The 26,684-nt window shown below is 34.5% G+C and overlaps 1 long non-coding RNA gene and 1 other non-coding gene across 2 annotated transcripts in view; one reads left to right on the top strand and one right to left on the bottom strand.

Moving 5' to 3' along the window:
- LOC146999064 (uncharacterized) overlaps nucleotides 1-26,684 on the top strand; it is a 172,811-nt gene that overhangs the window by 52,752 nt on the left and 93,375 nt on the right. The gene's annotated exons all lie outside the window — the stretch shown is intronic.
- Nucleotides 4,898-4,971, bottom strand: TRNAI-GAU (transfer RNA isoleucine (anticodon GAU)). The gene has a single exon. It is a non-coding gene; the product is annotated as a tRNA-Ile (tRNA).

The following is a 26,684-nucleotide window of genomic DNA, read 5'->3' as shown; positions in this document are numbered from 1 at the left end:
ACGGCTTCGAAATATATGATATATAAATGAGAGGTAAATAATTACAAAACAATTCTTTAGAAAACATAGTATAAACATGTCTAGTATTTTCGCGTTAAGCTGCAGAAAGATCATCATTAAAGACATAAAATAAGAAATTTAAAACTAATTTTTCACAAAAAACAAAAATTGAAATTTATAATTATTTAATTTCAAATAATCTTAAAAATGCAAAAAAAGAATTTAAAAAAAATCTTAAAACCAAAACTTTTCAAACAAGCAAAACCACACTTCAAAAAATTAATAAAATTCAAATATAAGTGAACAAAAACAGAAGAGGAATTCAAACTTCAATGCTACTTCGTCAGGGGGGAGGAACATCGAAACCAATTGAAATCTCTCATGTAGAAAAATCGTTCCTTTCCTGTGTCGAGAATTAGCCGATGAACCATTTCAATTTATTGTAATTATAATAGTTCACCCGAAAATTCTGGCCGTTCCCCAATGCAAGTAAAAAATAAAGTAAATTCTAATTAGAATCTTGAAGTTTATTTGAAATGTATTAATTATGAATTTCAATTTTTGGTCTTTGTGAAAAATTAGTTCTAAATTTCTTACTTTATGTTTTTAATGAGGGGTTTTTAATGACATACAAGTCGTTAAAATAATGCAAAGGAGTAAAAACAAATTATCTTTTGATTTTTTTATGTTAATTATGCTTAAATTTCCCTCTATTTAACATTTGCAAACATTGAAAATGGGGGCTCACGTTTATCGTTTTTTATTGTTGGACTGAAGACTTCTTCCTTTAAAAAAAAGGCTTACCCACACATTTCTCTTCTTTTCTCCAATTTTATTCGACCATTTATATGGCTCATGAGAAATTTGTTCTTCACATTATATGAGTTTTCCATTGTTTAACTTTTCCTATTCTATGATTTTGTTTCGTTTCTGCCTGGAGGTAGTTTATTCGGTTATTAAGTTAACTATCTTAACTTTTTTTCAATGTTTATTTTATTTATTTATTTATTTTTTTTTTTTTGTAATGTTTGAGACAAAATGCCACAGATCAATAAATTTAATTTTTTATTGATCGATAAGGATGTCAAGATCTGTAACATAAAAAAATTATTATTTTTATTATTATTCTACTTACTTCGCTGCTTAAAACGAGGCATGTGGTACATTGATGATATAATGGAAAGGAAGAATGTCCCAAATAGAAAATAAGTTATACAGTGGCTCACAAAAGTGTTCGTACACTTACGAGTTTCAGTGAAATATTGGTTTATTCATTAATAAAAATTAATATTTTAGAATGCAGATTTTTAATAGTATATATACATTTCTCTTGAAAATATTACATTAAATATTTTGTGAATATATTAAAACTTTTTTCTGGAAAATCTATAATAAAAACGAAACGTAACAGAAAAGTTACCTCACAAAAGTGTCCGTACTTTAAAAGAAATCTGTACATATTAGTAAATCTTGTAGTATTTTGTAGTATATCTTGCAATACTTATGATAGCTTTAAATGCCTGGATATAAAGATCACCGGTTTTTTTTTTTTTTTTTTTTTTTTTTTTTAGTAGCTGCATCAAGGTTCCTCCATTATTCCATGATTACTGTTTTTATTTTTTGTTGTTTTGATGCACTATGGAATAGTTCTGATGTAACCAACATACACAACGAATTTTTATAAACAGTTTGAGCGGTTACTTTCTGTATTTTGGACGTTCCTTCTAGTAGTCATGTGCGAAATGCTATTCGTGCCTTTTCGAATTCTGGGCTTTGCAACTGCCGCTAATCGTCTAGGTAGCTCCTGGCCCCAGAAGCCTGCAAATTCGCAGATATTTATTTCCGCTCTTTAAGAGCTGACTGTCAGTTAGTATATAATGTAAATAGTTGAACTTTTATTTGATTCTTCTTTTACTGTTTGTATTCTGTGTATTTGGATGTTTTACTTTGTACAGTAGTTGGGAAGTTTGGATTTCGGGCTCGCCACCACATCTCACGTGACCAGTCTCATGCGTTGCTGCAAAACATCGAAGCAAAGGGCTTCTTCTTGTATGACCTCTTCAATTTTACTTCTTATGCAGAACTCTCATCTTCGGACCTCACCATATGTCAGGCCCAGTCGGGATTCTCTGAGGATACTGGCAAGAGCAGGAACGAATTATCCTGCTGAATGCTAGGAAAGGCACCAAAGTATCTCAGCATCATTGCTGTTTTTAATTCGATTCTTGTTTTAATGTTGTGTCTTCGTACTATAACACCTCTAATTCTTTACAATGTGTTCTACTGGGCTTAAATCTAGAGACAGAGGTGGGGTTTTGAAACTTGTGGACGATTATAGACTCCCAAAAGACGAAGGTTGAGGGCGTGTGCTTAAGATCGTTATCCTCATAGATAATAAAGAAGTTTTTTCCAGTACATAAATTTTGGGAGGATAATTTTAAATTATCTTTTAAAATATTTAAATAAAGAGCAAGATTTGTTGTGCCATCAATAAATATCAAAATTATTTAATCCTGATGCTGACATGCACCCCAACACCTCCATCCCCATGCTTTACTTTTCCAACTGTCTTGAGATCCAACTCAAGTTCTCTTGAGTCTTTAGAAGTTCTCTTGAGAAGTCTTGAGTTCCAACTGTCTTGAGATCCAACTTATACATTTATAATCTCAGTTATACAGTTATAATCTCAGTGCACTAGCACTGCAGCCCTGTCAAATTTTATGAAGCCCTCCAGGGCACAGCATAAGGGTCTCACACCCCTACTCGCCTTCCACCAAACAACTCGAAAAGGCTTTTGGCCCGTCAGTATTTTGAGTGCCCTCCTGCCGCACGAACCTGAGCCCATCGGTACATCCTATTCCAGTAACAGCAGAAAGCTCAAAATTGAGTTTTGTAGCTGCAAGAAGCTTCTGACGTCTGGCTGAGAATGTTAAATACTAAACTTTCTTGGGCGTTGTAGTTCCTGAATGTCCTTTTCCAGGTTTGGAATCCAGTATGCTGAGAATGTTTCTACAAACTGTAAACGACAATAAGTTTTACATCGAGCTATCTTTCAAAGTTAATTTGGAGTTGCCCAGCTTCCTTTCTGATTCCTCTGCCAACAATTCTCTCTCATTTTCCTGTAAACATTCGGAATTGAAAGTAAACCACCTCCTTAGATTACAGAAACTTCTTTTTTCCCAAGGGGGAGGCTGGAAATGTATAAAATTAACTCTGTTCTCGCCGAGATTTTAATCATGAATCATTCAACAATAGCTGGTGTACTAATGATAGCTGCAGCACGCTAGTTGCAATGTGATAATTCCCTACAAGAATATGCAAAAATATGCGATATTTGCATGCTTTAATTAGCAAACTTATGGGTCTTCCTTTTCTATCCGAGCCTGTACAGCGAAGAAGATTGAACAATACCATTTGCAAATTAATGATCAGATTGCGGATGCTTATGAAAATGGCTCTCGTTGAGGTTTTAGAATATGACCTAACATTAGATTAATATATTTTCGAGAATAATTTGCTTCAAAGTCCACATAACGTTTGCAATTTAATAAAATTTCACAACAAATGCTATGATTATCAAAGATATGTCTTCTCTTAGCAAAATAATAAACGATTCTTTTATGTACTTGACCTTTGTGACAAAGTCATTTATTACATATATACAAGAACAGTGGTTCTTAACATTTTAATGACTGGCATGCGTTTGAATCTGAAAGTAGGTTTTAGCACCCTTTTGGCAAACGTGCTTCTTATATTTTAGTTGTAAATTTAGTTTAATACAAGATAATTTATTTATTCAAATTTAAATAAATACATACATTTACATATACATACAAAAGAATATAAAAATTTTTAATGGCTACGTTTTTTGCACTACATTACGTACTTATGCTAATACTTTGAAGTAAGACTCCTTTTTTTTAAGAGCCGCCGTAAGTTATCAATGCATTTAAGGCAGTTTTAGCTTTGTCTTTATATTCAATAGTAACATACAAAGTGACGGTAAAAATGTTCGGCAGTGCTACTTTTGCTAGCTGTGAGTAAGGTTAGAAATATGTAACTAGAACTCTTCTACGTCCATTGCTTCATATTTCATTTAAATATGTGCATCTTGATATCTTCATCATCTGGAGACTTTCATCAATTTACATCGCAAATATAAAAGGAGAAAATATGGAAAAAGTACGCCAACACTTAATAATCTGCAAATATGAACATTGATCAGGTAACTGCATTCACAGCCCATACATTTCTTTTCTTTTCGCCTTAAGTTAATAATCTGATACTATTGGATAATTTATGTCTATTTTATTGCATCGCTATAAGCAATATTTCCAGCACTTCTATCCTTTTAAAGTTTAACTTTTCGCAACACATACTGCATTTCGCCCCACTAGCAATTGAGTGGTTATAACGGCTGAATACTGGAAGTTCGACCTGAGTTTCATCCCAACAGGCTTTCTGCATGGTTGGTTTTCATATTTCTTTTCAACTATAACGTGATTAGAAGCAGGTTTCCCTATAAAGGCTTCCGCGAAGGCACACCTATTTTCTATTAGGCAGATATTCTTCGTAAGTTTAACCATATTCTGTTAACCCAACCTAACCTTACCATCTTAGATTCTTAGCACGCCTTGAAAAATTTCGCGGTATAATCTAGGTGTAATCTGTATTTTATAACGAAACTGTACATAAAAAGAGAAATTTAATCAAATATTCAGCTCTTCCAAAATATAATAGTACAAAGTACTAAAAAGAAAATTTCGCATTCCGCATTTTTTCATCACTTCAAATGTTATTTCAAGCATAGTTTTCATATGAATGCGAGATTTCAAATGTTTTAGTTTGTAGAGTCATTAGGTTAATTGGAAGCAGAAAAGATGAAAAAATATGCAACCGCCTTCGCCGGGAATCGAACCACGGACCTCTGGAATATCGGCCCAGCGTGCAGAACCACTACACCACGAAGGCACGCTAGGAAAGTGGGAGAAATACCTTGTAAGTTTAAGAAAGGAGGTAGCTCAATGAAATTCGTGACTAATAAACGACATTTACTATGTTGTTAGCTGCAAATACATTTACAAATAAATGAAACAATTTGAGTTATAATGAACTGCTGAGGATGTTCGCCCATTTTTAGACAATTTTCATTGTTACAGAATCATTTTACAGAACATGTTTGCATGTTTCATTTTCACAGATATATTTTACCTAACTTTTTTTTGTTTTATGTGTTCTATCTGATAATCCTTAGGCTTCCGTGTATTTCTATAGCGTGATTTGCCAGACAATAAAGCCTTTTTCTGTTATCAGAAGGGGTATTTTATCCCATTCCTCTTGAACAGCTTTCCAAAGTCAAAGGAGGGCCGTTGGTCGACGTTTGATTAGTCTCCTCTTTAAAAAACCAAAAGTGCAAAAATCCATTGGTGATTACATCAAGAGATTTAGTAGGAATATAAGTGAAACTGAACAAGAAATGAGTCTTAATACCCATTTCTTGTTCAATTTTATTTCCACGAAATTAACAGCGGTGTTAGACGTATGGCTACTTGCTTCGTCTTGATGCAATTCTATTGATTGATGGCTCTATGTGTGAGTAGTTATTCCATACTCGAAAATTGTGTATAAAATATGTTTCTGATAATATGTGGAGTTGATCATAACATATTCCTCAACTCAAATTTTTCTTGTAGATTTTCTTGTAGATTTCTTGTAGATAACTCAAATTTTTCTTGTAGATTTCAGCGCTATTGGCAAGCAAGAAGTTTAATGGCCTAACGGCCAATGTAACTGGCATTTGACAAATAATAAATTCCATTGCGAAACTCTCTATACGTTCTTTGAACCGTGTTTTAAGACCTTTTTCTACGCTTTGGTAATAATAAAGGCATCCCTTTTTATTGCAGTCATTTAAATACGCCCAAGATCTGTCTATCGTGACAACATTTTTTCCGTTTTTGTTCGGATATATGTTTCACATAAAGAATTCTGCTGCGCGTTCTGCGGTTCGGCACTATGTCATAGAGAAAGACAAAGCATTATGGTTTTTCGCCTTTTTAAGATTCAAATAAACATTAACCAGTTTGTTTACAGATTACACCCAGCATTTTAAGGGCTTTGCAACTGTCCTTTGACTTGGACGATTTACTTTTGATATTAAAAAACTCTTAGTTCTCCGACATTCGAAACATCTCTTTTCTTCCTTGGATACGTATTTGGAACAGTTTTTCCACTTAAAGCCAAACGTTGAATTTTTTTTTCTTTTGTTTGTTGGAATATTACCTATCGTAGGTTTATGTATCGGAATATATCCAAATCACTTCAAACACTTTCAAAGTGTTTTTTTTTTTTTATATAATTAGATAGAATAACAAAGGAATAAATAAGGAAACAAAATTCTAAACAATATAATCAAAGCGAAATAAAACCACACTTGCCTCTAATTTGAGATAATAGGAGCGTAAATAAATATTCGAATTCTGCATCTATCAAGTTTCGACCCAAATGCTGTATTTACATACTTTTTACTTCCTTGTACGAAGTAAAAAGGAAGTATTGTAATCGCGAAAAGTTTCAGGCATCATATTTCAACAAAAATATCAAATTTGATCCCTATCAAATGCAATTTAACGATATTTTTGCGTGACATCCGTTCGTAAGAACAGAATAAAGAACTCTTTACCGCCCAAAAAATTATAAAACTGGTTGAAAATGCCTTTCGAGGAGAAATTCCCGTGGCGTCTGTGCGTACGTACGTATCTCGCTTAACTCAAAAACGACTATCCTCAGAACGTTGAAATTTTGTTTCTAGGACTGCTATAAAATGTAGATGTGCATCTCGTATTTTGGTTTCAATCGGCAGCACCCAAAATGTATATAGTAAATATATGTATGAGCCGAGTAACAGAGTGGTAAATATATGTATATATTTACCACTCTGTTACTCGGCTCATTGATCTCAGTTTCTTTATCCTTATATGTTCGTAAATTGTGCATTTTTTAGTTTAAAAATGATTGAATTGTGTTGTTCTGATTAAGAGTTTTATGCTTTTAATTAACCTACATGCAAAAATTGTGGGATTATCTACAATTTAAAAGTTTTTTAATTGCGGCTAAGCCTAATTTTTGATTACCATGGCCGCCATGTTTCTTTACATTTGCAATTTACAAAATAGTGGATTTGTTGCCAATCTAGTGAAACTAAGCTTCGCAACAATAAAGTAACGTCTTTTTTTTATTATTGCGTATTAAATTAGACTTAATTCATTCTGGAATTATCATTTAAGTTATTATCTTGTTTTTGCGTTGAAACTGTAATTCTAATTGTAAAAACTTTTTTAAATTGTTTTAACTTACTTGGTGTTTTATGTTTTTCTATATCTTTCAGATTTTAATGAAAATATTTAGTATTTTTATGTATTTTTGCCTTGCGGCGAAGTGAATTAATTAGTAACGCATGTGCACTAGGTAAGCGGCGCTGAATCGTGTGTGTAAAACTGTTCCTTTTTTTTGTTTGTTTAATTACTTTTATAAATCGCTTTAGATTTATTATAGTATTTGAATAGAACTTCTGGTAATTTTTCAGATGATATAACTTTTGTGCACTCTGAGTTATAAAATGAATGAGAGGTCATACTGTTAAGTGAACCTAACGCCGAAGTGTCTCTAGATACTAAATAAAATATAGTGAACTTTAAAGATAAAAAACTTTAAAGATAAATATATAAATAAATATAGTGAACTTTAAAGTGTACATTTATTCTATTGTGGTTTACGCGCTATCCACGAAGTAGATTTAATTAAAAATTCGTTAACTGTTAATTCAATATGTTTAAATGAAATGCCGGAAAATTGAGTATAATTTAATATTCCATACAAGGAAGTCATATGGTGTACACATCAGAGTTTTATAGGAAAGCAAATTAGCCTAAAAATGGGTGAATGGTTACTGTATATCTGAACATACTTCAGATTTAAAAGATTCTTCTTTCAAACCATTTCAGTACAAAATTTTGTGTGTCAAATATTATTAACAGTCAGCTACATAAAGCACCATAGTTTATAGATAACTTCCCCATATTTTTAATAAAGTAATGGATTATTTCTCTCAACTCATAGCAAAATGCCCATTCTGAAGCTTGTGAATATAAAGAAAATTGTAATATGATATTGCTTTGTCTTTATTTCCCGAATAATTATCTTCTCAAATTAAATACAAAATGCATTAGCTCACCGTTAATAATCTAATTAAATAGAGCGGCAAAAATCTATTAAGAATTTCAACTCAGAAAAGCCAATATTTGAGGAACCGATTTAACGATGTGTAAACACACAGAGTGGGTATTCTTCCAGAAAAATTAATCCCAATTTGTCCCTGTTAAGAGCCATTTTATGCAAATTTTATACGCCTGTATAAAAATTCGTTTAGGCAACAGGCAGTTTAACTTTGTTATATTGAAATGCATTTTTTTAACAGTTTTCATCTCTTATTTTTTTCATATTCAGAATCTTAAACATTGCTTTTCTCACAAAAGAAACGTCAAAATCCCTCTCAAAAATTTAAATAACGTGGACGTTAATAATTCTTTTTGCATGTTTTGTGCTTTCTCTCTAAATGTCTCTTAGCATACTCGCTAATTAATTCTTATTCTCCAAGGAAATATATAAATTGTGCCAAATTTTGTGTTACTTCACTGTTATTTGTTTCTTCCTTCAGACATGTATATGCATACGTTCTCAAAATAGATGAGGAAAATGCATATATTTAAAGTCACTGGGAACAATAATTTCACAATTTATTACACAACTTCTGGGGCGTTTTTCCTAAGTGAACTTTGCTAATTCTCATTTTAAGAAAAGCATCTACTGAAATTAATACAGGCTGTATTTAGTATGTTTCGCATGTAAAATCTGGCAATTATATTTAAAATAAATAATGAATTTGGATAGACATATTACTGTACACTATCTGAGAAAATGTTTTTAATTTAAATGTTCTTACATGTTTATTATTTATTTAGACAGTTGTGTATACTTTCTCTTTTCATGGAATGCCTTATAATTAAAAATACCTAATATGGCTCGGAGCTGAATTTCTCTGCGCTAATAAAAATTATTTTTATCGAAGATTAATATCGATTATAGTTACGATTGTAGTGAATGTAACGTATATCGAACTGGCAATCTCTATGAAAAGTTATTCGTTACCTTGGAATTATAAGTTTAGTTAAATATAATCGGGGACCGCCCCATTTTTAGAATATTGTTTAATTGACTAGTTGGTTTAAAGAATACTTATATTGCGATTTATCTTTATATTTTAATTTGAATTTCGGATTTGCATATAATGATTATAGACCAATTAGGTTTCTTTCGAATGGTCATTTTACGATATGTAATGTTTTGATTTTTTTATAGTCATTTGAACAATGTTATGTTTTATTCTTTTTACCAAGTGTTTCGAAGGCGTGTAGTGTTTTCCAAGTGTTTCGAAGGCGTTAAATGAACTTTTCATTAAATAATTTTTTAACTGTTTTAAATGTACGAGGGTAAGTTGAAAAATAAATTTCCCTGTCGACTGTGGTCAGAGTTGTGTATGAAAGTCAAAAAATAGAATGAGACATTAAAGATATGACATACCTTTATTTTTCCACATAGGTACCAAGTACATTGAGAGATTTGTCATATCGCTTGATAAGCTTCAAAAAGCCCTCCAGGAAAAAATCAGGGCTTTGCATATGGAAGAAGCGTTGAACGGCTTGTTTCACTTCAGTATTGCTTCCAAAGCGCCTTCCCCCGAGATTTTTCTTCAAAGCCGGAAACAGATGGAAGTCGCTTGGTGCGAGATCAGGACTGTATAGCGGATGGTGTAGGCGCTCCCAACCAAGAATTGCAATATGGTTTTGCGTTGCCGTCGCCGAATGTGGTCTGGCATTGTCATCCAACAGCAGAACGCCAGATGTGAGAAGGCCAGGCCGCTTTTTCCGAATCGCCTCTTTCAATTTCGACAGGGTGTCACAGTAGCGCGTAGCATTGATGGTTCCGACCTCCAAAAAGTCCAGCAACAAAACTCCTTTTGCGTGCCAGAAAACTGTGAGGAGCACTTTACCTGCAGAGGGAGTTGTTTTGAACTTCTTTCGGACAGGTGATGACGGTCGTTTCCACTCCATAGATGCGGCCTTCGATTCTGGCGTGAAATGGTGCACCCACGTTTCATCCCCCGTCACAATCCGAAACAGAAAGTCATTGCCATCTTCATGGTAACGCACGAGATGTTCCAAGGCTGACCACCATGCGTTGTTCCTTGTGTGTCGAGGTCAATTGTCGGGGCACCCATCGTGCTGACACTTTTCTGTATCGAAGAATGTCGTGGATGATGTTTTGAGCTCGCTTATGTGAGATTCCAAGTTCTTCCACTTCATCGATGGTGATACGCCGGTTTGCTCTAATCATGTCATCCACCTTCCTGACATTTGCATCTGTAGTAGCCGTGCGCGTCCGTCCAGCTCTCGGTATCTCCTCCACTTGCTGACGTCCATCACTGAATGTGCGACACCATCTCCGCATCATTTGCTTCGACATCACACCTGGCCCATAGACATCCACGAGGCGGTTATGAATTTCTGTTCCTGATACTCCACGTGCCCATTCATAGCGGATAACCGCTCTCACTTCCTCCTTTGACCACAAATTCAAAACGCACCTTCTCTCCATACCTACTTTAATTAAACTTAGGAGATAATATAATCAATTAATCAATACTGTTTAGGAAATAAATTATATTAGAGCAATGCTATATATAAATATAATACATTTTGGAGACATGGAAAACCCAATTAAATTTCGTCAATCGGCCCAGTAGAACAGGAGATATAGAACTGTCCCATTTTTTTCGCTGTGTACATTAAAAATAAAATCTAATGGTAATAAACAAATTTAGTAACATATAGATTGCGAATCTCACTTTATGTTTCGTTTGGATTTATTTATCAAGTTTTATCCGTTACGTTGGGTCATTTTAAGTTATGAATGAACATTCAAATAGAATGCATAATTTATGTTCAAGAATTAAATTTAAATAATGTAAAATAAAACTTAAGCAAAGGTTATATCCATTTCATAGAACTATATATTTTTTTTAATTAAATTTGAAATTTGAGTTACTGTTGGACATAAGCTCATCGGTCGTATTTTGAAATACATGTTCCACAATTATAAGAGAAAGCTGAAATGAAATAATCATATTCATCAAGATGTTTGATAAAAATGTTAATAATACATGCATGTTCCATTATTCATTAGATTAGCAAAGTAGAACACTGCAGGTAAAAGCGAAACGTCGAAATGTGAACACATTATTTTTAAAATTTTGATTGCTTAAAAATGTTAATAAGACAATCTCTATCATTTGCCGATGACATAGGAAAATTTAAACATATTTTTCAAACGATGTACAAAGTACATTACAAAAGCACTGTGGAGTCATTAGGTTACTTTGAAGAAGGATTCAGGAAAAATGAGCAATACCCTCGAAGGGGCTCGACCCTGAACTACTCGAATACGCGCCGAGTGTGCTACAGTTGTAAGGATCCTAAGTTTTACTAACGTTTATTTTATTTTAAATCTTTACTATCACTTCTTATTTTCTACTTCCGGCCAGAATTAAAAGCTTTTAACTTATTTATGCAAATTTGTCTTGCTAACGCCAAGTACTTTAGTTTTGGCTTTTTGCCAAGCAAGAGAGAGGAAGGAGTTATTAGAAGCAGGCCGCTTGCTATAGTAGTTTTTCTCGGTTGCTGGTTGCCTTCAAGGCCAGAGGTTTAATCCTCGTGGTAATTTTAAACGTATCGTAGTGTTAGCAGTTCTCTGTACTACATACGGCTTTTTGTTAATATACGGCCAATCTTGGAGTTAGGCACTTGTTTATTAATCCAAAGTTAGTTTAGTTAGATTTTTAGTTAATATTTTTTATATTCTTACGTTCAGACCACATGTGGTTGGTCTCTGTATTCCGAAGTTTCGGAAATCATTGTAAAGAGAGAAAAATAAAGGGTTTCGTATACCCCTCCTGTGTGTTTTGTCTACTTCACAATGATTGCGCATAGCTTCAGTAAGCTCCCTGTTCCGAATCAGGACAGTTAATGTTTCTAAAGCAAGTAAGGAAGAACACCAATCCTGATACAGTTACACCATGAATGCATGTAGAAAAGAGGGAGAAAATACTGTTACGCTTTTCCTATTCTTCTGACACCAGTTGTTACGTAATTTTCTTCCATCACGTTCGTACGGGGTTCGAGTAGATTTTGAGTGAATAACGACGACACTTTATGAAGTATCGAAACACACTTTATTTGCCAGTATTGTCAGGACAGCTCCAAAACAAGCTTTACAGTCGTCGAAGATCTACCATAAAGACGCTGACACGATCAGCGACACAACCTTCAGGTTATCAGGCTATCACGGTGGAGACAGCTCCCTGCAAAGCAGCCGACTCTGCTTTCCGGAGTACAGCTCCCGACTCTGCTTGGTCGTTCTCGAAACTCCGCGTACTCTCGTCACTCTCCACGCTACAACTCGCGATGCACTTGACGACACACGAGCACAGCTCCTGACTCTTCGGTTCAGTCTTTCCCGGAGCTCAACACGCTCTCTCGACGATGCATTATCCGCGATACACTAACAGACTCCTTCGGTGAACTCGACGAGCCACTCGGCACTCGCTGCACGGCTGTCAACTCGATCGACTCAGCAGGGATTGACTCGCTAGACGAGGCACACATACTCTCGATGAGAGACACACTTTCGCTCTCGATGAAGCACACTCACTGACTGCGGACCAGCAGGGTTTATATAGCTTTCGGCTTGTGTTCGGTAACATGTTGGACTAAACCGGTAAGAATTCGTTCCAGAAGGTTCTCCAACAGTCCATGGTATATCGCCAATTTTGTTGCCAAATGGGCGATTTCTCGCCAAATGTGGCAACCCTGCTCTCCTTGCCATTTTATGGCAACCCTAAAATTGCTTTGCGGGGAAGCCATCTTACCGCGCCTGTACATTTCGTAACAATACCTTATATACTCCCTCTTCTAAAGCCAGATTGGGGATTAGGAGACCCAATCGCCAAATCCTAGCGGTGAAGAATCATCATCTCCCACCTTTTAGTTGGGGCACCACTGTAGAGTCTGCCATTCTTAGGAAGCATACAATATTGACTTGTATGCTTGTTGCCAAAAAGACTATAGGAGAACTATCTTCTAGTCTTGTGGAACAAAACAAATGTCAGAAGAAGGTAGTATAAGATCCTTTTATTTGAAAACAAAAAATTAACAAGGACCCAGCTTGGGTTTACGCAAACCAGTACTTCTGGATGAACGCAAATACATAAAGTTGAACTAAATAAAATGCAATCGATTAGCCTAACGTCTCACAGGATAAAGTAGCTCGCGGGAAAAACTCTGGTTTGTAAAAAACCGGCCGAACAAGCCTAATGGGTAGAAGCACTCGAGGCCATATACACAAATCGCTATTAAGTAAAGGTAACAACGTGGCCTCAAGTAGGCAGAACACGCTCTAACATTTACTTGCGAAACTTTCGCTTAAATAGTACTTCTTTCTCCCTCAATCTGAATAAACGCTAGCTATCTCATTTACATTCTGGTATGAAAAGGTGGGTGAAGAGAGAGTAACAGAAAAGTATTTTAACTTAAAATTAAATATTAGTTAAAAATAAATAGATAAATCCTCACAGTACAATGAAATGAGCAACCATATCCGTCAGTTAATAAGAACAAAATAAAATAAATGAAAACACTGTAGCGCGGATTAATTTTTTTCCAAATAGTCGCTAAATAGCGGATCTTCTAAAAAACTGGAGCCGCATGCATTTTTTTTAATTGAAAATTTTAAATTCCTTGTGCACCACATATTATTACACAAGACTTACAGAGGTAAGTAAAAAAAAACAAACAAATACAACACAACACAAAATAAAATAAACTTACAAATTCACAGATGACACGTAAAAGATAAATTTACAGAAGAAAGAGAAAGCCATTTTATGTTGGACAAATATGTGAAGAGGGAGAGGAAATGTAATATTCACAGAGTTTAACCTAGAAATGAGTTCCTTTCGTCCTTCCTTCAGCTTTGAACAATAGAACAACAAATGTTCGACATTCTGCACTGCATGAACACAAGTCTGCACTGGATAATCTAAATCTCTTCAGATATGAATTGAATTTACCATGTCCAGTTATAAATTGAGTAACTTCAAAATTGCTGAAAAAGTGTTTATTATTCAATCTGTGAGGAATGGAAGGAAAATATAGTTTAGTCAACGAGGCAGTAGTAGAATTCCTGTATAGTTCATTCCACTTTGAGAATTGTATCATACCTATTTTTGTTCTTGTAAAATGACTTGAGAAGTATCATTGAAGTAATTACTTGAAGATGTGTAGCTTATTTTGCCGAACCAATTAGCCCTTTCATTTCCTAGATTGCCAAGACGCGTGTATTGAAATATATTTATAAAATAAAGACTTCTAAAAGAAAAATAATTTATTTGTTTTTTCCTATGTTTCAAATTTTATCTTTTCCCCCACTTTCTAGAAAAACATGCAATGGAGTACCTGAAAATAAAATATAGGCTGACAACTTTGATTTAATTTGAATTATTTTATTTTCCATACATCAGTATGTAAAAGAGAAAACTCTTCGTGCAGAATATTCTCTATACACTTTGATAAAAATCTAGGCACATTGCTTGAAGCAATGTTGCATTGTAAGTTTGCTTCAACAAAACAAGTGCACTCGACGGCCTTATTCAGAATTCCAACCCATAAATGACAGGAGTAGAAGTAAAAAAAAAAAAAAAAAAAAAAACTAGCCGAAGTTCGAAAAGTTTCCGTTTCCTTTCTGCTGCTTTTATTCCTCATGGCTCTGAATTTTTTATTCTCATTTTCTCATTTTAGTTCATATGTTGAGAAGTAAAATGCCATTTAATACAAATAAAATCATTTATATGCACACATTTGATAAAATTAAACTATTTGCAGCAATTTGCTCCGATCTTTCTTTTAATATATAACGGAAATTGAATATGGCGATAAGGAGAGAACTACTTTTTAACTATTATCAACAATTATATTTACACAAACATAAGTTTTAAGTTTATATCAGGAAAATCAGTGTTGAAATAAATCCGAATGATTAATGATACTTAGATAAGTAGAAAAACACATCTCCAAGCTCGAGTATTCTCCAAACAAAGCTGAATTTCTTTTAACTTTGTAAGGATTATGTTAATTTATCTATCAGTAAGTTCCTTTCCTGTCTTCCTGAATTTCAACTTACAACTTCCGTCCAGATCGTAGTTTTAGAATCACGTTTGAATATAAATGAGGAGAAGTATTTAACCGTGAAGTTCTACTGACTTCGAGAGAGAGAACCAGTGATACTGACTAGCACGCGTTCGGCTTCTTAGCCTATTCTCTCTTCAACTATTATCACGCTCGACCGTACCTTAGACCCTTGATAGCTTCGCCGTTATTCAGCATTAAGGGGCCAACGCTGTTAGAATTTTGATAGCTTAGGCTTTATCTTTTTAGTTACGATTAGTCAAGTTAATTTCTTAGTTTTTGAGTTCAAGCCCGAGTAGAGGCTTTATTGTAAAACTCCAAGGAGGAGTTCTGTGAAATTAATTTGGAATAATAAAGGGTCTTTAACCCTTCTCGAGTTTTATTTACGGTCTCACGAACTTGAGCGATTATTCGCTTACCAGTTCTTAAGGTTCTGCAACTTTAACTTAAAAGTACACAGCATAGAATCTTACAACCTTCTGTCTGTAAATATAACACATGATAGAATACAATTTGTTTAAAGTAAAAAGTCTAACACGAGTTATATAAAAAATTACTTATGTGTACAGATAAAATAATCACATTCAAAGAAAGTATCAATATGAATTTTATGAATTTAAGTTACGTTTTTAAAATTGTTGGAAGTTATGAACGTTACAATGTTAAAAATGTTATTTGAAATTTTGCAAATATTAGGATAAGATTTCCCTAATTTACTCTGACAAAACAAGGAAAATATGAAATATCTTTGCTTAAGGATGTTCTGATGGAGAAATTTCTGAAGAAAAGAGATAACCCCGAAAACGCTGCACAACTGGGAAATAAGTATAACCCAGGGGCTGGCAGCTTTGTAGCTGTGGTATGCGAAACCACTTTACCAGTATGATTCAGGATGCCGCGCAGTACGGAACATTGGAAGCAATTCGATTCCCTCGGCAATGCATGCAAAGTTAGGGAATAGAGGACAAGAACATAGATTTAGGGTTTTATTATATATATGAATTATGTATCATCTGAAGATATGTATTAACAGAAAAGTGAAAAATATAAACTATAATTATTTCTTCAACGTAATTAAAAAATTTAAATTGCACATATATTACGCATTATGTATCATTTAAACATATATTAAAGTAAAAATTAAGAACATAAAATATAACTACAATATATATAAATAAAAAATTTTAATTTTGATGTGAACCTTGTCCCTGTACCGCTCTAACTATCGCAGTATCAGGGGGATAATTTGTGACTTTCAATTTAACACATGATTCTAAATATTCAGTTGTTAAACAACTTCTTTGTACACTCAAAATATTTATCATATGAAAAAAGATTTTTTCGTATAGATATATGGCACCAAAAGTGGAAAGCAGAGCACATGCATTTTTCTTCAAACATTCACATTCATAAAAACATTTCTGTTCTAGTTAACGATCCTAATTCCAATCCAAATTTGCCTTCGGCTTTTAGAGAAATTATGTTTTAGTTCTGGTTTCGCCAACAGATGGCGCCACTTGCTTATTCTTGTCCAGGCTTTCTTATTTTATCTAATCATTATTTCCTATCTTGTTCATTTGCGGTTTTGCAGCTGAAGATGGTGGTTCGGTAAAACCATCGAAACTAGTCCTGTGAAAATTTTGTAAATATAACGCTGATTTTTGTTGTTTGACTTCTGAATTAGTAATTAAATCTCTCTTTAAATGACAATTTAAAATAGTCGATTTGTTGTTAGAGTTGTCTTTCAGAGTTTTTTGTAATTCCGTAAATTTTGTTTTCCATATTTCTGAAGATGTTAGTTATATACATTGAGCCTTAAAATTATTAACTTTCATTGACTCAAAAATTAATAAATCTTATAGGATTATTAATGGGTATATTAAGTCTGGTTTGATTAGAAAGGGAAATATGGGTATAAAAGCTTCAAAGTCTCTCCACCTTTTGGAAAACTCCTCCTTACGTGCTTCAACGTAGGTTAGAAGCTACGGTCATCTTTGTCTATGGCCGATGTACTTCCAAGCGCTTTAACATATGGGAAGCATCTGTAGGTACTAGTATTAATATCACGGGGGAATATATGTAGCAAATTTTGTAGCAAAACCCTTTCCAATACTCAAAACGTTCAAGCATTGTGTGTTCCTTTCCTTGCAGTCCTTAGTTCATTGACATGTTTAGTTATTTCAGTCAGAAATAGCAATCATCATAACAACTTTTCTTTATCGTTCAATGCGGAGAAATGCTAATTCTTCTTACTAAGAAAAACTTTGTGTTCCATGCATGACACAAACTTAATCAAGGACATTACCTCAACTAAGCCAACGGACATGCTTGTATAAAGATGATTCCCATATTTGATTTCCATTTCTTCTAAAAGCGACTTAAATTGCCTGTGTACCACTGAAGAACGACATACTGTGAAATTTATTATTTTATTAACAGTTTTCTTTCCAGAAATTAAGCGCTGGGCCGAAATGTTTTCAATTAAACTTCCCTGACGGCGCAGAGAAGGAAGACAGGGCAATTTATTTTTGCCTGATGACTTTGTAGAGTGCTGTAGAGTGTCAGTGAGAACTGTGCCGTGTGCCAAATCTGGCACGAGAGCCGTAAGTAGCCAACGCCTAGTACAGTCTGTTCAGCCTATACACTGCAAAATGAATCAAAAGTGTTTCGTGGCTTTAATCAGTTAGCCACGGGTACGAGTTAATAGTAAAATATTGGAAATATGTTAACAGACTGTTAGTAGATATTTAGTTACATAAATACAATTCAGATAAGGTTAGCATCACTACAGAATACTACACAGTATCAATTTATTGATTTGTTAAATACACTCATGTCTATAAATTAAGGATAATGCAAAATCAGGCAAAAGAAAAGTTAGAAGCAAAATAAATTTGACTTATTTGTAAAGCTTACTTATAAAACAAAAGGAAAAGAGCAAAAAAAGATAATATATGTTTGATATTATTAAAAAAATTAACGATTATTTCTCTCTGGAGCAAATTAAAAAAAACACCTATTTACAAAAACCCTTATTACATGGTTGGTATGATTGTTAATACATTGTATGTCTCCCAGATGATGCAATACAGTCCGTACAACGCCTAGACGTGCTGAGTATCAAATTATCGATCTGATCTTGGGGGATATTACACCACTCAAAAAGCAATGCTCTCCGAAGTTCCAGTAGACATGTAGGTGGAGGTTGACGGGCTGCAACTCGTTGGCCAAGTATATCCCACACGTGCTCTACTGGATTCAAGTCCGGTGAGAATGCTGGCCAGTCCATACGGGTGATATCCTCCGATTGAAGACATTCGCTTACGATGTTTGCACGGTGAGGACGGGCGTTGTCATCCATAAACACAAATTGTGCACCCATGACGCCCCGAAACAAACGTACATGTTGTTCCAGAATGACGTTCCGATAGATTTGGCTTGTCATGGTTCCAATTTGAACATGCAGGTCAGTTTTGGAACCCAGAATAATTCCACCCCAAACGAGCACTCCTTCACCACCGTAACGGTGTCGTTCAATGATGTTTTCTTGGTGGTAACGGGTACCTGGAGCTCTCCATATGAAAGTCAGGCGAGAATCAGACTGAAAGCTAAACCTGGGCTCGTCGGAAAACATCACACAAGCCCACTGTTGCGGTGTCCACAATGCATACTCTCTACTCCAGGCTAACCGCAGGCGACAGTGAGTTGCAGTAAGTGGAATGCATCTGACAGGTCTACGAACATATAGACCAATCTGCCCTAAGCGTCTGTACACGGTCTGCCTTGAAATTGTCGTACCAGTGGCTGAAGAGAGCTGACGAGACAGGTTTGAGGCTGTGCTCCGCCTGTTTCTTTTGGCAGTAACTGCCAAATACCGGTCCTCATTCGGCGTTGTAATTCTGGGGCGACCTGTTCTGTAGCGTCTACTCAAATTACTATCATCTTGGAATCATTGCCAAAGCCTGGAGATGACACTCTAGGCAATTCCAAGTTCGTCTGATACTTCCAGTTGGGTACGCCCACATTCGAGACGGCCGATAATTCTACCACGTAAAAAATTATCCAAATGCGTCCTTTGTGTCATAACTATTCGATTATTGCACTGAAATGCTTATAAAGATCCTGCGAACAATTTTACTTCTTTGCCTGTATTCCTTATATATCACTCTCGTCATCGTGACGTATCATCGGTGTCATTTGGTTACTTCCTTAAATTTGCATATGATTCTTGAAGATGGGTGTAGTGATTTTACAGGTGATATATTTATTTTAGAGTTCGATTTCCGCGTGATTCCAAATTATCCTTAATTTATGGACATGAGTGTATATCCGCTCGTTTTTTCGTCAGTCCAAAAATCTTTACGAGTGTTGAAAGCCAAAATCGTTGGAAATGCAAATAAGCATAATTTTGCTTAGCTTTCAAATGTATTCCGGTGGCCGAAAGGGATAAATAACCTTCTGTATATATGAATTGCGAAAATGGGCAAAATCTTCTATAGTCTTGCATCCTTAGTTAGCATATAATATCGACTTTAAAAAGACTACAGAAGAATTATCTTCTAGTCTTTTGAACCAAATAAAAGTCAGAAGACGATTGTATAAGACCCTTTTATTTGAACGCAAAGAAGTAACAGTGTCCCTACTTGGGTTTGCACAAGCGAACACTTCTGACTTAAGTACGTAATGTTTAACTAAAATCAAGTGTATTAGATTAGCCTAATTGGTCACAGGATAAAGTAATGCGCAGGAACACTTGTTTGTAGAAAACCGGCGAGACAAAAAAATGGCTAGAGGCAATCAAAGCCACAGAATCAAATCGCTATTAAGTCATGGTAACAACGTGGTATAAAGTAGGCAGAACAAGTTGTAAAATTAAACTTCGAAACCCTCGCTTAAATAACACTTCTTTCTCCCTTCAATCTGAATAAACGCTCGTTATATCATTTACACTCTGGCATGAAAAGTGTGAGTGAAAAGAGTGTGACAGTAAAACACTAAAAATTAATTATTAGTTAAAAAAATAGATAAATCCTCACAAACGTTTAACATACTTCGTGATATGAATTTAAGAGTAAATGTGGGAGAAAAAAGAAAAGAAAATTACATTTAAATTCATAGAACGTAATGAATTAAATGGAAATAATGAATTGGTGCATAACCTGTTTATAAAGGAAGATAGTCGAAATTATAGATCATCAGGAGGCACTTACTTAGAAGCAGAAAAGTTAAAATGTAATACATATGTACATTATTACATAAATAGATTTAATAGCTATTTTGAAAAGAGATTTCAAAACACTTTGTTGGTTTACCGCTTCGTTATCATTCTGTATATAAATTAATAACTAAATGGACCATATCATGACCAAACCTTGAAACTAAGATTATAGTTAATCGAGAAATCGAAATATCATAAGCTTCGAGTAATGGAACTTAGTGACGAAACGTGAATATATTTATTGTATAAACATATTTGCAATATATGTTCATTAGCAGAAGCACTATCTGACCTGATTTCCTCCATTTACTCGTGGAGTGATTTAATTAAGAGTTACATCTTTAAATGCATCTTAAAATTGCGTATGTCCAAGTAAAGGATTGTTCAGGGCTTCAGCTATTTTGCCTTATTAATTTTACAATGAAACGGTAATTTATCAAGAATTATAAATGCGGAAACATTTAAACCAGTAAAACATCTGATACATGAATTTTAATATGCCATATTTTTAATAAACAGCTAACATAAACTTTTACAAACGCTTAAATAGTAATTAATAATGTCATTACCTTTCAGACTGACGTCTGTAACCACTGAAACTAAACTAAACTAGGCGACACAACAGCCCTTAGAGAGCCATGGCCGGCCAGTGCTCTGATATATGCTTTATAGACCATGGGCTTCGGGGTGCTTGTGCATCTTACTTGGACAAGTGGTCAGTTTGTGGCAGAATTCCCGTCTGCAACCACTATCGACTATAAATAGTGTATCAGGCCTTTATATATTAGACAACAAGAGAAGCTTAAGAGAAGCCACATTGTGTCAGGAGAGCCAGGTGCTGTATACATATTCTAAATTTTTGGGATTTTCAATATAGCCTCTAGCATGTTTCTCAAAATTATGTCAAAAGTATTAAAACTTATATAAAAACAATGATGATCCTGAGCAAAGCAATTCAACTTCTCAAAATGACAGTAAGCCATACCACTTCTCTCCAATGAATTGGCGATATATTTTGCAGAGGATCGTATTGAATTGTAAGGTTTCGTATATTAGTTAGACTCAAAAATTAGTTATAGGATTATGGCAAAAGTGCAGTGGGGCAGTTAATATCAGTCCTGTTCCTTTGTCTGACTACAGGAAAGGAAAATGTTAGGAGGGATTTTGAAAGAGATTGTTATAACTAACCTTGGAACATGTGTAATAGTCTGGCGAACCATTGTTATTACTTGAATCTTTTGAATGCATATATGGTGTAAATAATATAAAGAAACAAATACATCCTATTGAAGTAAAGAAAAGAGACCGAGAATCAAATCAGCTTAATCTTATAGAAACGTCTGTTATATTGCAAGTGATTTCTTCTGATTACTCGTATCCATAGGAACTCCTCTCATTACCTTAAGTTACGGAAACTTTTTTTGCATTTATTTGCATCGCTTCAAAAAGCTCTTCTTCCCTATTAAGCAAATATCCCAACCCTCGGCAGTAGTAATCAAACAACTACGAGAGCATTCAAGTGATTTGACAGCACTCGACTGCCCTCTTGATAGCATAATATTATCCTGTTGAGAGTTTACAGAAGGAGCTGGGAGATCATTTTAAGCCCGCACGTTTACCCCAGCAAATAACGATTTTTATGATGGCAGTTTTTAAATTGTAGGAAGACAATACTAGCTTCTCATGTCAAGCACAGTAAATCACCATGACCTTTGATTGTTGTTTTAGAAGCAAAACGATTATCAGCATGCTGTTGAGAGGTATGTATGATACTTTACCTTTTAGAAAATATAATTTGCAAGGCCAAATTAGTATTATAATAGTTAATACTTTCCAGTTTGATATATTATCAAGGCAGAAAATTTCACTTCATTCTGTACGTGCATATGCTTTGTCTGTGCAAAGTAAATATGCTCTATGTATTCCCTGCTCCAAATGTGCTATATATCCATATGGCTATTTTATAAACTTCATATATAATTCGATTATAATAATTACATAGCACTTTTTAAATATATTTCCTTCCTGAAATGTGTTATGTCCACATTGTAGAGTTCCTCACTTTGTAAATGCTAAATTACAGTTGAACGTGAAGAATCTTAAGAACTGATAAGCGAAAAATCGCTTGAGCTCGTGGGACAAGAAACAACAATATAGGAGGGTAAATAACCCTTTATTGTTCAAGTAAGATTTAACAGAACTCCTTTTTGGAGTGTACAATGAAAGCCGACACTTATGCTTGAACTTAAGAGGTTAAAAATTAAACTAAAATTAATCTAAACTAAAGAAATGTAGCCGAAGCTATCGAGATTCTAACCGAGGTTTCTCCTGAACGTTAATTGACTGCGAAGCTATCAAGGGCCTAAAGTACGGCCGAGCGTAATAATAGCTTACAAGAGAGTAGCCTAAAAAGGCGGACGCGTGTAGACAGAATATCCGGTAACGCTCTCTCTAAGACCGAAGAACTTCGCGGTTAAATACCACTCTTCCTCATTATGTATTCAAACGTGATTCTAAAACTACATTCTGGCTGGAAGTAGTATATTGAAGTTAAGAATCGGCAGGAAAGGAACTTTAACTGAAAATTTAACTGTTAATAAAATTAATATAATCCTTGCTACATTACCTCCTAAGTCTTATTGTTGAAATAAACGATAAAATTTCTGGAATTGTAGAAGAATCTAAATCTCAATTTCCTGGCCTACAGAGATTGAAAGATTTCATAAGGAGTAATAAGATCTATAAGTTTTCCTTTTTTCATTCCGTGAGATTGATTGATAGGATGGTAACTGAATGTAATCTGCAATTATCTTCAAAGCAAAGTTACAAGAGGGAAAAAATTAGCCTACTGAGAATTTAAATAAACATATTCTAAGTTAGGAAAAAAAACTATCCATCAAATCTTTCTGTCAAAACTTGAGCCCATACTGAAATTACCAGTGCTGCATAATTCTGTAATTCAGTACTTAATTGCTGGGTGGAACAAGAGCATATCATTTAATACACATGACCTTTAGATTTAAACAGTAGATTAAGTTTCTTCCCCCCCCATAGATGCTTTAAATCTTGTGATACAGTTTAATCTTTAGAACATCAATTTATGTTGTAGAGTCATTAAGTTATTTTGAAGCAGGAGACGTGAAATGTGTGCAATGCGCTCACCGGCACTAGAACGTGGACCTCTCGAATAGGCGCCAAATGCGCCACCGTTATACCACGAATGTATGCCAGAAGGAGGAAGAAAACAACATACATACTTCCCCCTTTTAAAGGGCTACTTAGGATTAGTTGACCCCATCGTCAAGTCCAGGTGGTGACGAATTATTGTCCACCACCTTTTAATTCGGGGGCCATTTGTAGATTCATTAGGCTATTTTAAAGCAGGAGACGTGATAAATGTGCTATTCCCTTGCCGGAACCTGGACCTCTCTATTACGCGCCAGTACCTTTACACCACGAAGGCAGGCTGAAAGGAGAGAGAAAATATCTTATAATGTTATTAAATAGGAAAATACTTGCTATTAACAAGTGTTTTCAGTTTAAAACAGAAAAGTTTCTTTTGTTACGTTATTTTCTTCCTTCACGTTCGCACGGAATTCGCGAGGATTTGGAGGGAATAACGACGAGAGCACTTGATGGAACATCGAAAGACACTTTATTGGCCAGTATTGTCAGGACAGCTTCAAAAAACATTTTTACAGCCGTCGATGAACACGCTGACACTATCGGCGACACAGCCTTCAGGTTATCAGGCTATCACGATGGAGATATTCACGGCAAAGCACTAGACTACAGCTCTCAACTCTGCTTGGTCGTTCTCGGAACTCCACGTACTCTCGAGACTCTCCACGCTACAACTCGCGATGCACTTGACGACACACGAGCACAACTCCTGACTCTTCGTTCAGTCTTTCCCGGAGCTCAACACGCTCTCTCGACGATGCACTAACCGCGATACACTAACAGACTCCTTCAGTGGACTCGACGACCCACTCGGCACTCGCTGCCCGGCTGTCAACTCGATCGATTCCGCAGGGATTGACTCGCCAGGCGAGACACCAACTCGATATTAAGTAACTCGCACTCTAGACGAAGCACACACACTAACTGACTGCGGACCAGCAGGGTTTATATAGCTTTCGGCTTGTGTTTGAGAACATTCTGGGCTAAACCGGTAAGAATTCGTTCCAGAAGGTTCTCCATCCGTCCATGGCATATCGCCGATTTTATCGCTAAATGGGCGATTTCTCGCCAAACGTGGCAACCCTGCCTTCCCTTCACATTTTATGGCAATCCTAAAACTGCTTTGCGGGAAAGCCACCTTACCGCGCCTGTACATTTCGTAACAGTTTTTAGTTCCTTTTTGTTTCTGCTGTTAACAAGTGATTTTTTCATCTGCACTGCAGAAGATGTTTTTTTTACTATTGAAAAAATCTGATGTATACACCACATGGCTTGCTTGTACGGAATATTAAATTATACGCATTTTGTTCGTAAATTTCATTTAAACTAATTTCCTCGAATTTCATTAGATATATTTCTCGTCCAATTAATTCAGTTCTCACTTCACAGCAAAGGAAAAATATATAAAAACTCAAAATATCTTCATTAAAAGATATAGAAAAACATAAAACCCCAAATACAGTTAAAAATATTATTTAAAAAAATTAAATAAAAATTACAGTTTCTAAGCAAAAACAAGTTTCAGAAGAACTGATTATTATATTTTCACAATTACTTCCTTCCAAAGATGAAAAGAAAAATATCTGAAAGTAACGTCATGAAACGTCGTGAAAATATTTGAATTCTGCCTCATTAAATTTTAAAATAATATAATAAATGAAAACCAGGATTGAAAAGAGATTGTGTGACCAAAGTTGGAGTTAAAATCTAATAATGAAAAAAGAATCAATTAAGCGACGTATTTCCTTCAAACCGGAAAGTTAACTGATTCTGAGAATATTTACTAAATTTTGGTCTTTTTGTTAGCTATAATTGCAACAGAATTTTTAGGAACAGAATATTAATTTATTAATTAAAATTTAGCTGCATGATAAATTTGTTTAGCAGATATGGAAAATTTTTAGTGATATTTTTTTTAATCTGCTGTTAACATTTATTTTCATCTGCATTGCAGATGTTTTTTTTTTTTTTTACTATTGAAAAAATCTGATGTATACACCACATGGCTTGCTTGTACGGAATATTAAATTATACGCATTTTGTTCGTAAATTCCATTTAAACTAATTTCCTCGAATTTCATTAGATATATTTCTTGTCCAATTAATTCAGTTCTCACTTCACAGCAAAGGAAAAATATACAAAAACTCAAAATATCTTCATTAAAAGATATAGAAAAACATAAAACCCTAAATACAGTTAAAAATATTATTTAAAAAAATTAAATTAAAATTACAGTTTCTAAGCAAAAACAAGCAATACGGGCAGCAAACAAAAAGGCAGATTTTTCGGAGCACAAAACTAAAAGTTTCCTTTTGGTCCCTATTCTGCTAAGATTCAAATGCAAACAAACAATATAGCTGCTATAGTAAAACAAATTAGGCTTAGTCGCACTTAAACTTTTAAATTGTTGGTAATTCTACAACTATTGCATGCAGATTAACTAAAGGCATAAAAACCTTAACCGAAAGATAAGAATAACGTAATTCAATCTTTTTAAGCAAAAAATGCACAATGTACAATTTCAAGATCCCGAGGTTACTCGTTTTTTGAATTATGAGAGATACATACGTACGTACGTACAGACGCCACGAAAAAAATCTCTTCGTAATCCACTTTGAATCAGTTTTATAGTTCGTTTGGAGAAAAAGATTCCATTATTCCGTACTTACGTACAGATATCACGCAAAAAAATCGTTAATATGTATATTTTCGTTGAAATATGTGCCGGGAATTTTTCGTGATTAATATATCTCCTTTAATTCGTACAAGGAAGTAAAAATTGCGAAAAAATGTTTTTCATACTTGGGATTTTATTTAAAAAAACGACGTTAATAATTCGATGAAACTGGTAAATATGCGTATTGAGTTTCTCCCTTGCCTGTTATAATAATTTATGTTTCTAAATCAGATGATATTGGTTCAGTGA

This window comes from Stegodyphus dumicola, chromosome 1, assembly GCF_044657685.1.
Source record: "Stegodyphus dumicola isolate Sdum_Otavi_A_Nest chromosome 1, ASM4465768v1".
Taxonomy (NCBI): Eukaryota; Metazoa; Arthropoda; class Arachnida; order Araneae; family Eresidae; genus Stegodyphus; species Stegodyphus dumicola.
Note: the sequence above shows the minus strand (reverse complement) of the source record. Positions and strands in the feature narration are given on the sequence as shown.